Raw genomic sequence first — 14,866 nt, forward strand, 5'->3', positions numbered from 1 at the left:
ATAAACAGATTAAGGCCCTTAGAACATTGCCAGAATGCTGTGTGTTCGCAGAGGTGCAATGCAACGTACAGCTGATGTTATCAACATCAGAAGTAACCAAAGCATCCTAAGTGTGCTGGAACAGGAATTAATTAGCTCAGTAAGTCTCAGGTCACTGTCTGTACAAGTTGTTTCATCTTGACATTCTGTGAATAGAGCATAAAAGGCAAGCTGTGTGGGGCCATAATCATCCAAATGGTAACAGCAGATTCTGATTATGACTATAGCAGAAAACATTCCCAGTGCTTGTAATGCCTCTTACGGTCACAGACAAAACTCAAAGCAAAATCAAATATTCGGTACATCTAGATAAAATGCTGTCTATGCTGCTTTGGTAACTCACCATTAATGGCGTAGGAGTTATAATACATCTTCATTGCTAGTCCACACATGTTTGAAATCGTTTTTGATTAATATGTCCTTAATTTTTTTATGTCCTTTTTTTTTTTTTTTTTCTTTTTTCCCAGCCTGAAAAAAAGCGAGATCACACTGTTAATAGAGCTCCTGTAATTTTCTGTCATGTTCTATCAAACAATTGCCCTCAGACTTGAAATCTGCAAGTTACTAGGGTCACAATTAAGTTACAATTAAAAAGGGAATTTGTTAGTAAATAGACATCTTCAGATTGGAAATTCAAAATATTGCAGAGGATCTGATGCAGGTTATGCCCTAGGGAGCTATAAATACATGTAATGATGAATCTGCCATTCCTATCTCAGTTCCCATCACAGTCTTGCATGCATGGTGTTCCCACAGCTTACAAACTGTAAGTAACTGAAGTAATCCTATTTTATGGCCACCATGTGCTTTGAAAATGGCATGAAGATTTGGATTTTTGGTAATTAGTAAAAGATTTGGCAGTGTAATGTCATTGAAGAGCTGTTCTGGATGTCCAGGAAATAAATACATGGACCAGCTTTCACAACTTCAACCCTGAGCACACAGTGATGTGACCTGGAGATGTGCTGTTTTCTCTCAGGTTTTGCAAATTACAAAAAAACAAAACAAAACAAAAAACAAAACAACAACAAAACAAAACAAAAAAAACAACAACATATTCCAGTCATTTCAGAGCATTCCAAAGTCTTTTGTTCTCACAGACTTCCAAGTAAGTGTGCTGGTCTCGTATATTTAATTTGTAAAGAACAAGTAAAACGTAAAAAAATAAATGTATTAGAGCATCCAACCTTTCTACAGAAAAATTTTTCAGGATACAAGAAAATAATTTTTGCATCACTATTTTTGATTGGCAAGATTATTCATTTTATTTTTTTCCTGTATTTCTTGAGCTTGTTCATGACTGTGTATTTCCCAAGTCGGTCAGCAATGAAAAAGAAAATCTTTTTCTGTTTGTTTTTATTAACGATGGACTTAAAATAATGTCATGTATGGTACACACAACATGTTTGTAAAAACATATGTTTTTGTGCACTTTGGTCTACTTAGCAAAGCAACAGAAGTGTGGTTTCCTAAACAACCTGGCAGAGTTTAAAGAGCTGCTGCTAGGTCAGTTCTCCTGTCCAGAAGTGAGAGAGGAACTCTGTTGCTAGGTGGCAATGTTCCTCAAGCAAAGATGTATTGGTAGAGCTTATAAATCTTGGGTTTTAAGCAAGCAGAAAGTAATTAGAATCACAGAATGGCTTGGGTTGGAGGAGGCTTTAAAGCCCACCCAGTTCCATTCCCCCTGCCTGGTTGCCCCCACCAGCTCAGGCTGCCCAGGGCCTCATCCAGCCTGGCCTCAAATACCTCCAGGAGTGAGGCACCCACAGCTTCTCTGAGCAGCCTGTACCAGTACCGCAGACCCCCTTGGAGTAAAGAAATTCATCCTGATAGCTAGCACAAATTTTTCCTCTTTTGTTTTAAAATCATTCTCCAATTTCCCTATCACTATCAGATCTTAGAAATATACGCCCTCCCTCCTGATTGTAGTTTGTGTCATCATTAGACAGCATTATCGCATTCTTCTTGGAACTTCACTATTGCATGATGAGAAATGCACAGTATTATTTATTACATGCATTATGCCATAATAGGATGTGGCAATTTAACACACAGGAAATATTTTAAAGAAACCTCAAAATCTCCGTATTTGTCTCGGGACAATCCAAAGGCATTCCAATTAGAAACAAAAATGAATGACTGTTTGTGAATTTTCAGATTAAGGCACACTGAACAATTAAAAGAGTTTTGAGACTCCAATTTATTACCAAGTTTTTGCACAAAAGGCCTAGAAACATGGGGGTGATGTTGGAGGCTAATGCATTGTTAAGGAGGGAGCAGTTTGGATGGACTAAAGGAAAAAGAGAGAGAAAAAGCTGCCAAAATGGAAATATAAAATATGTATGGACTGAGGAGGAGAAAAAAAAGAAATGCTGAGATCTCAAGGGTGAATATCCTTTGTTTCAGAAAATTCGAGATGGATATGGTCATTTAAATTCAGTTCTTTTATCTCTGCAAATAACATCCTGTCTTATTTTTATGGGTAAGCTTCCAATGTCGTAGAGTAGGATGTGTAAGAGCAAGACAACTGAGTGAGAAGCAGAAGTCGTTTAGTAGAAATAAGGTATTTTCCTCTTGTCTACAACTGGCTTCCTTTTCTGTTGTAAAAAGCTGGATCCCTGCAGTGTGCAGTACAATCATGTAACTTCTTTCTATCTCACTGTCAGAAATGTTCATAAAATCTTTTTTCAACCGTCTTTGAAAAAAATTCTTAGAAATTCTTAGAAAATAGAGGGCTGGAGCAGCTCCCCTGTGAAGGCAGGCGGAGGGAGCTGGGCTTGTTCAGCCTGGAGAAAAGAAGGCTGCAGGGTGACCTCATTGCAGCCTTTCAGTACCTGACGGGAACCTATAATCAGGAGGGAAATCAGCTTTTTGAAAGGGTAGATAACAGCATGACAAGGGGAAATGGTTTTAAGTTGAAATAGGGAAGGTTTAGGTTGGATATCAGTGGGAAGTTCTCTACTATGAGAGTGGCGAGGTGCTGGAACAGGCTGCCCAGAGAGGCTGTGGATGCCCCATCCCCAGAGATGTTCAAGGCCAGGTTGGATGGGGCCCTGGGCAGAGTGGTCTAATAACAGGTATGGAGGTTGGCGTCCCTGCTTGCGGTAGGGAGGTTGGAGATTTTTGATCCTTGGGGTAGCTTCCAGCCCAAGCCATTCTGTGATTCTGGATTGATTCTGAAAGTCATATATATGAGAAGCCACAAAGGAAAATCACCCAAGAAATTAAATGCCCCAGAGTTAGGAAGGGATGAAATAATGAATGAAGAAGATGTAGAAAGGAAGTTTCTACTTCTACTTAAAAAAAAAAAAAAAAAAAAAAAAAAAAAAAAAGTTATATATTCTTTATTCTATTTGCATAAATAAACAGCTGTATTTATAAGGATATAAATGTTAATTTTTTTCTGACATAGGTATTTATGTAGGTCAAATTCATGATATAGGGAATATATAAAAAATTAATATACTTTTAACTGACCCTTCTTGTCCTTAAATTTCCTCCTAGCTTAGGAACCATTTTCCAGACCTCACTGCATAGGGTTAGTCATGGCATTTTGATTCCCTGTGCAGACCTGCTTAGGCTGAGCTGCCACAGTGAGTTACAGTAACAGTACCATTACTGCATTAATTTTGAGGAATACAGTAACTTCTGGTATTTCGGTACTGAAAGAGGGTGAAAAATAGGCTCTTTCCATTATGGTATATTTCAGATATGCTTTTTATCTGTTGGAGGAAGATAAGGATTACAACAGACTCAATCACATAGAGTTAAGTGGTAGAAAGGACAAATGCTTTCTATCCTCCATCCAGCTTGGTAATGTTAATGTGTAAGATGATATTGTGGGGGGAACCCAGTGCCTAAGGAACACTGAAGTTTCCATATAAAATATAAGGGGCATGGACGGGAACTAAGATACATGGATAGCTACCATACTCACCAGTGCTGCTAGATATCTAGCTAGATGTTTCCTCATAATGCCCGTGCACTTTAGCCTGAGGAACACTAAGCAGAGGTAGCTGGCAACACAGAGTGCAGCAGACTGTAAATCTTGTACAGCTTTCATTACCAGAGCTGTGTTTCACTATACATGGTAAAAGAGCTAAATTTCATTTTGAAGGCAATGAAATTGGATTAATTCATCAAATATTTAGTATGTAATTATAATAATACATTTATTTCTTATGTTCAGCTTTTCATCATTACTAGTTTAATCACATCTGACATTTAACTCAATGTATGATGACTTCTTAGTTTCTGTTAATAGCATGTCCTTCAGTGACGCTGAATGAGGCTTGCTTGGACTCGAAGTTCTTGCCTACTTACGTAGGTCTTCTTGTCTCTTTGATTTTCAGGAATTTTCTGTCAGGGCAGCCCAAAGAACATTTGATATTTCTTGACATTTGTATTTCCAGAACAAGTTCCTTTCAAAAAGTGTGAATTAAAAGATAGGCAGATACCTTTGGAACTAAATAAATGTTTGTCTTTTTATGACCTGAAGTAAAAATTATTAAAATACAGAACTTTGATGCATTTATTTTTCGTAATATTTTCCTGAAAGCTGTGCTTCTTTTTTACTGAAAGTTCGTGCTGAAATACAGAAATTCAGAATCTCATTAGAAAATACTGTTTAGACTTCTGAAACTTCATGAGAACAGTTAGAAACACATTATTCATTTTCAAGTAGTAGCCACATGTTTCTATAGTGATTTTATAATCTCCCGAGGATCTACTGAAGTTTCATTTTCTTTTTCTTTTCAGTTTACTGGGTGTTGTCCATAAAATTTGCTTGTAAATTTTCAAGTTCAGAGGCATACCTAGAGCTTTAAGTCAGTATCTTTGGTGGAGACAACCCACTTTGAAATCTGGTTTATGATCAGTTTTGGCGACAGTACTTCATCACGTACTTCCCATTACTAATGGTTACATTATTTAAAGAGCTCTGTATATTTCTTTTTAATATTTTCTTTATAGACAGTTTGGGTTGGCATGTTTGTTTTTTAATTCTTCTGCTGAATTGCAGACCATTTTATGAAAACTTAAATTCTTGACCAGTCACATTCAGTGCAAGGAAGAGAACATGACTTTCTTGTCTAAATGTAGGCTTTTGGTATCCCCCGGGACAATCTGTGTAACTTTTCCAGTCACAGAGTTTAGACTGACAGGTGTGTATTTTTACTGGTGTCCTTGTGACCTTCCTGTTGGTGGGTATGTTCTTGACGCTCTTCCAGTCTGCAGGGATCTCCCCAGGCTCCTACAACCTTTGGTAATTTGTTGAGAGAGCTCCAGCTGTAATGTTTGTCAATTCCTTCTCCACTCTGGGTTGAATCCCATTGGGCTACATGGACTTAACGAATGTTGAACTGATACAGCTGTTCCCTCACTATTTTGGTAACTGCAGACAGAAAGTCACTGCTGCCAAAGGCTGAAGACTGGGCAGCCTGATATCTGTCATTCCTCTATTAAATACTGAGGTTAAAAAACAAAAAAAAGGCATTAATGTCTCTGCCTTTTCCTCTTACATGCTTTCTGGGTGACCACCTGCAGTAGCTATCAGTCCAGCATTTGTCTTCGACCTCCTCTTGCTGTTGCTGATGATTTTCACAATTCCCTCTTGAGCTATATATTCTGAGTTAAGCATTATCTCCACAAAATCATATTTTCAAGACTTAATTTTTCTTGTGCTTCCTCGGTTGAGAAGACTGAAAACCTATAGATACTGATTTTAAAGCAGAGCATCGAGTAGGAAATATTTCTTCTGTGGCCTCTTCATCCTACACTTTATGGGAAGCTGTTTATGTGAGTTCAGCATAAGAGCGAAAGACAAAATGACAGCAGAAAGATTTTTTAATGAAATAGAGAATTGGATTTGGTCATATAAAAATTTGTATTCCTGTTATTACTTCTTGTCCAGGGGAGATTTACCTTCTCTTAACACGCAATGACTTTTTGACTTTATGCTGGATGCTGCTTCAAATGTCACACAGCCCTACTCAAAATATCTGTCCAGCAAATGTAAATCTACGTAGAAAGGCCTGAAACAAAACAGTTTTGGATACACCTGGCTAGAAGAAACAGTTGGGGTGGAAAAATAATTAAGTAGCGTTTTTAGTTTTGTTATTGTTTAAGAACCTTGGAAGAATTAAGTTCTTCAGAAACAAATGCTGGTGTTACTAGTACTGCAAAAGCCTTCAATGCAATCTAAATTCAGAAAGTAAACAAACAAACAACAAACAAAAAGAGGTGGGGAGGCTTCTTCTCTTACCCTGATAAAGCCCAGTGGTTCACTCAAGATTCTGCAGTATTCTGCAGAGAAAGTTCTTGAGCTTTCTCATATGGGAAGGTGGAAAATTGGGACTTCAGCAATTAACTGAGGTCTGTATATGGTTGATGACATTTAGAAATACTAAGGGAAGCATTGTGTTTGCTCAAAGGAGTATTTTTTTTCAGACTTGTAGTCAAGGGCGAACATATTTTCCCAACATTGATGTATGAAGACAGAGTAACATTTGCCTGGCTCAGAAAAGTAGTTTGGCAGCCATCCAGCGTTAGGCTTATTATTAGCAAAATACTAAAGGACAGAATCCAGCATCACAGTCAGTGCATGTAGAAGTAGGAGTGTAATGGGGTGGAATGAAGAAGTGGGAGTACAGAGATATGAGTACAGGAGGAATGTAGAGTGTAAAAGTATGTAAGTATGAGCATGGAATATGCTGTCCTGATTCTGACATAGTTGTTTGATGATACCTAAGAATTCAGTGTATAAATATTGTTAATTAACATGTAAATATTTTTTTCATGAATTTCTCTACCAATAGCTTCCCAGTCTGAAAGTAGATTGTTCTTTTCTAATATATTTCTCCACTCTGAGCATCATTTTGTGTAATTTTCTCCTATCTGCAGCATCAATGCCATGTTTGGATTTTCTCTTTAGAAGTCTCAAAATAAATCATTGTGCTGGCAGAGAAAAGAACCTGTCAAGAATGGTACTTCTGTGTATTCTCCAAAATATACTAACTTCTGAAACAGCTATATAAGTTTTACTGAAGCAGAAGGCCTAGTGCACTGTGCTGTATGTGGTGAGCTGACAACAGATGGCGGAGTGATGCCTGCCCAGCCAGTCTCTCATTCCCCCTCCTCAACAGTACAGGGGAAGAGAAAGTAAGGTGGAAGAGCTTAAGGGTTGAGATAAGGACAGAGAAATAATTTGCCAACTACCGTCAAAGGCGAAACAGATTCAACCTAGGAATTATTAATTTACTGCTAATTAACTGTAGAGTAGGGTGGTAAGAAACTAAGAAAAAACAATGGCAAGCAAATTCCCCTCCACTCTGCTTTCTTCTCAGGGTCAACTTCTGTCCCTCATTCTCAGCTTTTCTCCCAGCTGTTATGCAGCACTTTTTACCCTTGATAAATACGTTTGATAGTGGCACTACCGGTGCTGCTGGCAGACATACTTGTGTCCTGTGGTGAGTCTATTGTGCAGTCACTGTGTCCAGCACAGAGCAGTCTCACATTTTGTCTCACAGAGGCCACCTATTCAGCCACCTTTTTGTGCCAAAATTTTGATGTGGACACCAGAATGTATTTCCTGCATCAAGAAATTAAATAGCAAACAGCAGGTAACATTTATATGCACTGTTTTCAGGGTAATGTGAGGCAGACATCCTTCTAAGCTCTGAAAGGCTATTGGCATTTCTGAAAACAAATTAAGTAAAAATTAGACAATATAAGCCTTTTTTTTTTTTTTTACTAGTTACAAATTCTTCAAATAATTGTTATTACCTGAATAACAGTAGAGAAGTGGATACTTGCAGGAACACTGTTCCCAAGGACAATATACAATAATTGGTAGTGATAATGTAATTTTCTCTCTCAAAAGAACAGGGTAGTGCCTGTTTTATTTCTAACCAGGTGAGAATAGCAGAGCAAACCTATAAATATGATCAGTGATCAAGATTTAAAGTAAGTAACAGTCTGATTTTATGTATAAAATGTTCCTGACAGCAAGGTAGGTACAGCTGGCAACACAGTTAGTTGTAAGAGATTGCACTGCTAATGACTCAGTGAGTACCATACTCAGAAAAGTACAAGATGACCAACTATTAAATAGAAGATTGAAGTTTTTCAGGCGGTAGTTTTGTTAAGTAGTAATGCAGGAATGAATCAAAGCTCCTAAAGCAATTCCAGCTCTCTTCTTGACATGTAGGTCCATTGCAGAGAGAATCCTGGCCTCACCCACTGTCACAGCAAGAATTCCTTATTGAGACTACTTGTGCTATTTGCTGACATCATGAGATGAAGTGCTCAATCCGGATGTTTCCAAAACTGCTGAGGAAACCCTTGAGCCGGCAAACCTATTTGGAGCCATGTTTGTGCAATGCAGCAATAGTCTTGGTTAGTACTTCGGTATCTTATCATTAGACTTTCTTTCTCACCTTACATTTTATTAATCAAGTTAATTAAGAGACTAACATTTGATTCTGTGGAAAATCAACAGCTTGTTTCTGCTTCTTTGTACTGGGAGTTATCCCAAGGAAACGAATGTATTTTCAGATGATTCTTGTCTGTCTGATCTTTAAGGTACCAAGCTGACGTTTTCTATATGGGGACTTGTGTTTTCACATGATAGGTATCTTTGAGTTACTCTTAGGTGCCCACATCGGATGTCTGAATCTTCCAAAATCCTGACTGAACAGTATTAAGAAGACAGGACAAGCCCTTCTATTTCAGTGTTTGGCCTTGCAGCTATATTTATCAAAACGCTTGAGAACTCAATTCACTTTCATTCATGTCTGTAGCTCTGTTGGAGCCAACAGCAACCTACACCTAAGCACTCCGGGAGTTTCACATCATGCCTGATGCCTCTTATTTATATGTAGATTGTAGAGAGTGTTATTTACAGCTGGTTAGCTGAGAAGGGTCATAAACACAGTGCAGCTAGACAAGCAGCCGTATCACCTGCAAGGACAGCAAGAACAACAGGATGCACTGTGATGGTGAGAAACTAGCCATGGTCTTGTGAACTCAGCAAGGGAGTAACTTTCAGGATGATAACAGCAAGTTGCAAAGATACTTGGGGATGGTATGTAATTGGGAACCAATGATGAGCTCTGCTTTTGCAATATGTATGAGCTAATTATCCGTATTATAAAGGTACACGCAGCCAAGGAATAAACGAGATTAGCTGATCATATGTCAGTGACAGGTGTGGTCGTTTGCTTTTCTCCCGCCGTTCTACAACAGTAGATGAGACACAGAACATTTGAAAAAAGGTTAAGAATAACAACTTAGTGCAGTACCACATGCAGTAAAACATTTTGATACCAAATACATGTACGTGTATTAATATGTAAATACGTGTGAATTTTCAAAAATAAATGTGAATTACTACTCATTGTTTATTGCTGTGTAAGGAGTAGATATGACTTCAAAACAGACATACTGATTAGAGTTTGCTCTTAAAGAGAGAAAAAAAGACTCCTTAGGGTCCACGTTAATGTAGATTATCAGTTAAAGGCTTATTCCTTTTTTAAGTAAAACTTGTTTTGAACATATCTGAAACTCTGAAATATTAAACTGTTCATGCTTACCATGGGCTGTTTTTCTGTGTTTCAAAATAATGTTTTCATTCCAAATGTAGCTCTTGATTTCAAATGTTGTCTTATGAAATGTAATGCACACAAGTCTGTGTGAGGCTGCAGCCAGCAGGTACTTGAGCACACAGAATCACAGAATCACAGAATGACCCAGGTTGGAAGGGACCTCAAGGATCATGTAGTTCCAACCCCCCTGCCTAGCAGGGCCACCAAATATACACATTTACTAGATCAGGTTGCCCAGGGCCCCGTCCAACCTGGTCTTGAACACCTCTAAGGACGGGGCATCCACAACCTCACTGGGCAGCCTGTTCCAGGACCTAACCACCCTTCTAGTAAAGAACTTTCCCCTAACATCCAACCTAAATCTTCCCTCCTTCAACTTAAAACCATTTCCCCTAGTCCTGCTATTATCAGCCCTTTCGAAGAGTTTACTCCCCTCCTGGGAGTAAGTTCCCTTCAGGTACTGAAAGGCTGCAATGAGGTCACCCCGCAACCTTCTCTTCTCCAGGCTGAACAAACCCAACTCCCTCAGCCTGTCCTCATAGGGGAGGTGCTCCAGCCCCCTGATCATCTGGATCCCCCAGATCCTCCTCTGGACCCTTTCCAAAATCTCCATATCTTTTTTGTACTGAGGGCTCCACACTTGAATGCTCCCGCTAACTGCTGAATTTTACATCTGAGTATCACACTATGTTTCAAAGGTAGAAATTCACTTTGTGGCATGCACACGAACATCAGTGTGTGACATGAACTCATCTCCCTGATCTTTACTGTAATTCTTGAACAACAAATTCAAGCTAAGCATCTAGACTTGTTTGTAAAGACTCATCATGACAGACAATATGAGGCAGACTGTGACTGGCAAACATGTGCCTTCTAAGGAGAGAGCTTTTTGGAAGTTGTGAGAGTGGTAGTTGCTAAAAAGCAATCCAAAATTGGACTAACAGGAGGAAAACAGATCCTGAGCACTGATCAAGGGCACAGTGTCCTAAATCAGACCAGAAAACAAGTCACACTGGCTTACTAATACAGAAGTTGACAACTGATGGTGTAATTTTACTAACAGTAATACATTTATAACCCCTAAATGTTCTACTCTGCACCTTTGCAGAAGGGCTGAAGATTTCTCTGAGTTCAGTTTGTGCTCACACTGGGTGACACACAGTATGGCTGCAGAGAGGGCTTTGCCATGGCAGAAAGAAGGAAATGTATCCACTGAGGAAACTAACATCTCTGAAATACCTGTATTATCACACAGAGCTTCTCCTATGTATTTGTATTATAGCTGATTCCAATTAGGGCTGCACCACTAATGCTCTCCCAACACTACATTACAGAATTACAGAAAAAAAAAATAAATGAAAGCCACTGCTCAACCGTTGTTTGCTGTCTGTATGCATGCATTACAAATCTGGTGTCTGCATGTATGCATTACAAATCAGATCTTGAGTAACTTACAAAAGGATGCAACAGATGAACAAAGCATCCAAATGGGGCAGTGAAGACAAAAACAGAATGTAGGAGAGATCAAGCGGACGGCAATAACTAGTATCTACAATTTACAACAAGAACTCAAATGACAAGTAGTACTCTCAGCTCATAGCTAGAACAGGCTGTTCTCAGCATGGTCAGCTGTGTAAGAACCGTATCAGATGTAATCCTCATGTAAGGACTTGATAAGGCCTGGTAGAGACTGCAGAGCTGAGTTTTTTTCCATTCATAAAAGGAAAAGAGAGAGGGACTGAAATGCTAAAAGCATATAAAATATTAACTGGGTACTTGTGGTTTAATCCAGCAGGTGGCACAGCACTACAGGGCCCATCAGAAGGTTTAGGGTAACTGCAGGGTCTGTCAGAAACATCAGAGCAATTGCAGGATGCAATGCAGGGGTTAGATCAACAACAGGTTGATCTGAGTATGGTGCACCTCCATTGGGAGGACATTTTATTCTCATCGCAATACTTGGAACAGCCACAGGACCTGTAGCAGGAGTAACTGCAGGGCTTGTCATGAGGGGTGGCAAGTCTTTTGCTTTATTATAGAACCTATAGGTACTCTCTTCCCCTTGGGGATGCTGAATAGTGTCGGGCAGAGCTCAGTAGACACGGGCCAGTCCCCAGCATGCTGCCATGATTTGTGCTTGTAGGACTTCCTGGGCAACAGGAGACCTTTATGAAATATTCTGCCAGTTTTTCATGATTCTGCGGTAGTGAAGAGGTGAAGTTCCAAACCACTCCCAGTTGTCTGGAACTTCAGCCCGCTGCTCTACACACCTGCCCGTACCATCCCACACTCCCTGCCACTCAGAACTATCCTACCTCAGGGCAGATTTCTGGGTGATTTCCTTAAATAATTGTTTAATCTAAAACATAACCGGAAACACGTTCATGAGGCAGTAATGGCAGCACACTGGTTTGAACATTCCATGGATACTCAGAATTCCCAAGAGGAGTTGTAACTGGTTCTAGAGCCCTACAGAAAGAAGGAAAATCAAAAGGGAAGTTGAGGAACTGCTGGAAAGCACCCTCTCCTATCTCCTCCTAGCCAAGCTCCCCGAGGAGACAAGGGTAAGAGTTAATTAATAACAGTATCAACAATATGGCTTCCAAGACTCAAAGATGATTGCAATGACTAATATGCACAAAGCATTAGTTTCTTGGGAGCCAATTTTTTTTTTATGATATAAGCCAGGGCCACAAAGCACAGCAAAATAAAAACCTTAATCCAACCCCCAGAGAAAAACAATGCAACAAGGAAAATAAGCAGCTAGTAAGATGCTACACAGTATAGTTCCATGAGAAGACTCTCAAAGAGCTCCATACATAAGGAAAATATCAACACTGTGACCAGCAAATATCAAACTACCACAACTCCCTGTGTTAGCATACTCCAGTCACATCTACTATTATCTCAAGCCCTCCACATTGGGTGCCATTGTTGTGGTTTAACCCACAAATTACGTGAATGAAGCAAATCCTTTGTGAGTCTTGGATCAGTACCTAATAAAGCCACAAAGTAGTAGCAAAACACAGGTTTAGCAGGTCTGTTTCCTCAGTAAGCAGCACAATGGACAGAACTTCCAACGCCATCATCTTGGAAGAAGTACTGGAAGATTGTGTGTTGGGAGCCTTGCAGAAGACATTCCATTTAGATGCTGGTGATCTTGAACAGGCCACGTCTTCTATACTGGGACTTATGCTTAGGGTTCAAGAAGCCTGTATCTTATTAATACACTCTGTAACCTACATCTCTGGGGAAGGTAAACTATAGTGAGCCAAGGGGTAAATATATTGATCCTGGACGTGTTGGTGTCTGTGCTCCACACTGCAGTTAACCTGGGGCTATGCAGAACCAGCTGTGCTCTGTTGCATGTGCTGACTGTCTTTGGGCTGCACTGTGCCATGCTGCTCAAATCCCACAGGACAAATCCCACCACTCGTAGCACCAGAGCAGCCTTGCATCCTGTTGCTCATTTGGCGCAAGCAATGGCCCCACCCATGTGGCCCTACTGTTACTTAGCAGGGAGGCATGAATGGGTTCTTATGAACCTCCTTTGGGAATACAGTTGTGTTCCTGTAAGGAACTTAGATGCTACCTCTCCTTGGGCAGAACCTACCCCGTAAAACATGTTGTGGGAAAATCCATCAAGGCTCAATCCTTTGCTACAGGCAGGTGGGGTGCTCAGCATATATGTAAAGATAGGCTGTTTTTTTCCCCCTACAAAAATTAAGTAAGTCTTATTCAACAAAAAACATGCTAATAAACATATGGAAATGTTTTTTGATTGTGAGTGCTGATAGTGATCTTGAACTCAGAAATAGCGTAATAAGCAAATCTGGCAATTGTGAGATTAAAAAGATAAATTCTGTAAAATGTATTTGCAGTGTGAGCAAGCATATGGATTAGCCTTCTAATTCTTACAGTACTTCTTATTACTGATTGTGACAGCAAAAAAAAAAAAAAATAAAATAAAAAGACTCCAGAAAGTAGATTTTAGAATAGTCAACTGAAAAATTACAATATGTGAGAGTCCCCCATCACTTGTTAAAACAACAACAAAAACCAATCAAATGATAAAAAAAAACAACCCAGTAACCCCTGATTTTTGAAAGCTATCTGGATTAAGTGAATTCAATTTACTACTTGTGTGAATGCACCAATATTTACTGATTTGCGTGATGTCCAAACAAATTTCAGAGAAACATCATTTTCTTTCAGAGATCTGTTTCCTGGGACTGATGAAAATTTATTCTGAGGTAAAATGAAATGGCTAAGCCAAGGACTAAAAAAAAACCCACTCACAATTAACAAACAGCATTTGTTGCCTCAAAAAAAAGGGGAAAATCTTGCAAAGTTGTAAAAAACCTCTGGTCACATAAAAGGTTTTGTACCTCTGACTGTACAATTTAACATCTGCTTCACTGCTGGGTGGGATGTAAGGAGCAGGTTATTCTGTAAATCTCTCCTAGCACATCACAAAAGCAGACTCAAACATTTTGAAGGGAAGTCTGTAAGTCATTTCTAGTCTTCCGGTCTTTATCTTTGCACCTTCCTGTACTACAGAACGATAATTACATTGTGTATCTCAGTGGATGATTTAATAATTTCTTCACCTCCAGAGCTGCCAGTAGTATTCAGATTGTCTCAGAAAGTATTTTCACTTCATCTGATGCCGTCTTGTGACAACAGAGCTCAGCTTCTGAAAGAATCTTCTAGGGAGACAAATATTTCTAGCATAATCTTTAGCCAAATCTGATCCTAAGATCACAGTGTATTCTTAAACAGTGTTAAATGGCAACATGTTTCATCAGGAAACACAAAGCTGCCAGCTTAGATCATGGCAATTAATGATTTAAAATACTTGGCTAGAATACCCTCATTAAAATATTATACTCTGCTTTTCTTATCCAATGACTACTAAATCTTATTCCAGCAAATCTGAAACAAAAGACATTGTCTGTGTTCACGTATGTATAAGAACAGGTACTCATTTGTCTCTATAGCTGTTGTCAGTATCAGCCACTGTATATGTAGAGCATCATTCCTCTAAGTCTTTGTTTTAATTTAACTACATTTAGGGCCAGACCCTTACATTCATTTACTTAAAGCTGGGAAATGATGTGTGATGTTTTCCAAAAAGATTTAGTGAGTCTGACAAAGAGCCTGGTACAAAGCAGAACATACAAAATAATGGGGGACTTCTGGCTTCAGCAGGTGTTCTGTGAAGC

The sequence above is a fragment of the Coturnix japonica genome, chromosome Z (assembly GCF_054131305.1).
Source record: "Coturnix japonica strain WE chromosome Z, WE-NBRP24, whole genome shotgun sequence".
Taxonomy (NCBI): domain Eukaryota; kingdom Metazoa; phylum Chordata; class Aves; order Galliformes; family Phasianidae; genus Coturnix; species Coturnix japonica.